A 2,500-nucleotide genomic window follows, 5' to 3' on the forward strand; every position below is an offset into this window, starting at 1 on the left:
GTGTATGGAATGTACAGAGTGCACAGATCAATTAAGGATGATTTAATGCTCTTTGTTTGAGAAGGTGAAAGACAATTGTTTTTCTATAGAAATTAATCTGATCATGTAATCAAACTGCAATATAAATCTTCATTCATGTCATATGAAAAAATGGTATGTAATAATAAGTCATGAGAATTTTGTAGCCAACATGATTTATTGGCCATGTAAGCTGAAGTTCTGTCTAGAGACATATGCATGTCTCAGTTAGTTTCAGAGTTGTTTCAATAGAGGGTTTCATGATATATATTACAGATGTTCAAACCCAAACTCTCTCCAAGTTGACTAATTCAATGTGGCTTCTCTTAGCTCCTCAACAGATTGCTCTGCTCAGCCTCAAACTAACTCTGATAATCTGTTCTAATCTGGCTCCTTCTCACTCTTTGGCTAATTCTATCTTCACGTATATCTAGCTTGTTCTCTCTGCAACCTGTCTCTGAAAAACTTTACCTGAATGAAACTGCCTCTANTCTTCACCAATTGAAATTCCACAAATTTCACTCTACTGCACTGCCTCTCAACTCATTGACTAGACTGAATCGACTTACTAGAACTCAAGAGATCTGAAATCCAGTCTCCTGAATGCTGTGATTAAAGGCATGTACTGGCATGCCATGATCTAAGCTTTTCTTTACCCGAAACTTGNTCTATACCAGGCTGGTCTTGAATTTGGAGATNTTCTGTGTCTGTCTCCTGGAATTAAAGGTGTGCTTATACTCAAGCCAGGTCACACAGACCTAGAAGGTTTTTGGATGCTGTCCCTTGCCAGAGCAGCCATGTTTCTGGATTAAAATTCCTCCACACTTGGATAGAGAAGATGGACCTGGCTCAGATCAGACATCTTCAATCCTTACTGAAATGGGAATATTTCCAGTGAACTTACAAAATCCTCATAAGATGACATTATCTACAAAAGTACACAATCTTGTAGATAAAACAAGATAATGTCATGGCCATGTTTATGTTCACTTGTTTGGAAAAGTGTATCTTAGAAGATGGGGTTTTACTTTCTCAGAGATGGAAGGAGGCAGAACTGGTTTAGAACTCTGTCAGGTTTCAAGGCTCAATATTTTAGAGTATAAAATACAATATACATAGGATTAATTATACAATATAATGAGTTGGAAGCACATAATGAAATTAACATGCAAGGCACTGAAAAANTATTGTCCAAGGCAATACTTGGCAGAGATTCCTTCAGAGTATATTTTAAATATATGAATAATGAAGAATTACATGGATAACAGATATTCAGGTAGAGATGAGTGAATATTAATGAATGATAATTTGATGATAAGATTGATAGGTGACAAGGATAGATGACAGACAGATGACTAAACATTTGTGTACACAAAATCATACTATACACTTTAATACCCATTTTCNCATATTTTCTTCACAGCTGTGTGAAACCTCTTTCAAATCATATTTGCAAATCATGCTAACTACCACTGTAGGACTGTGCCACAGACGCCATCCAGACCCATTGGTGACCCCTCTGTCCCCACTTTACTTCCATTTCTCCCTCTCCCTCTTTATCCACTTACATGATGACAACAATCCGGTTCCTCTGCTTCTACTAATTTTACAAAATGTAGAATCCAAGTGATTTTAATCATTCTTATCACACAGAATTACGTGGTCCGTGTTCTGAGTCAGTTTTGTATTTACAGAATCAAATGATGGACATATGTGAACTGGAATGTAGCCAGGTTATTCCTGACTGTAGCACATTTATTTACTAGATGACTCTGGCAGGAAGACTTCAGCAAATGCACACTAGAGTCTTTCACAGCAGTCAGAGGGAAGATANCCCGTATTCTGAGTGCAAATTCACAGTGAAGGCTGACAGCACAGGTACTCCAAGTCTCAAAACCAGTCTNATACACACAAGCTCTCAATGCCTGGACAATTGGAGCATGGTCAGAGTGAGGGGATATTGTCTTCATTTCTTTGGTGTAGTTCTTCAGCCCAGTTACAAACCAAGTTTAGGTATACTCCTTTTATCTACATATCCTGAGCCAACAGGACACCATCCCTTGAAATAGCCATGAAAGGTAAAGTGATGCTGCAGACTCCATGGAAGGATAATGGGAACACAAACATCTTCTGAGAAGGATTACAAAATTGCTCTGGGTTTGTCTTCGTTGGAAAGCTTCTCCATGGATGTTGCTGTGTGCTTCAAAGAACCAAAATATTCCTGGGAGTCACTGTCCTCTGTGTGTCCTTTCAGGTGGCTGTATGCACAGAGGAATTGTGTTCTCTGAAAACACTTTGAGTCAATGTGCTGGAGAGGATGCCTNTNACTTCTTAGCCACCATGAGCTTCTCTGTCCATACAGGCCTGGGGTTGGGAGCCATCTGCTCTTGTGGATACAGTTGGGCCTGGGTTTATAATGGAAAGATCACTTTTAAGATCTCTTCCTATGTTTCTATCACAGATGTTAAGTCTCTTAAAGCCC

This window comes from Mus caroli, chromosome 8, assembly GCF_900094665.2.
Source record: "Mus caroli chromosome 8, CAROLI_EIJ_v1.1, whole genome shotgun sequence".
Classification (NCBI taxonomy): domain Eukaryota; kingdom Metazoa; phylum Chordata; class Mammalia; order Rodentia; family Muridae; genus Mus; species Mus caroli.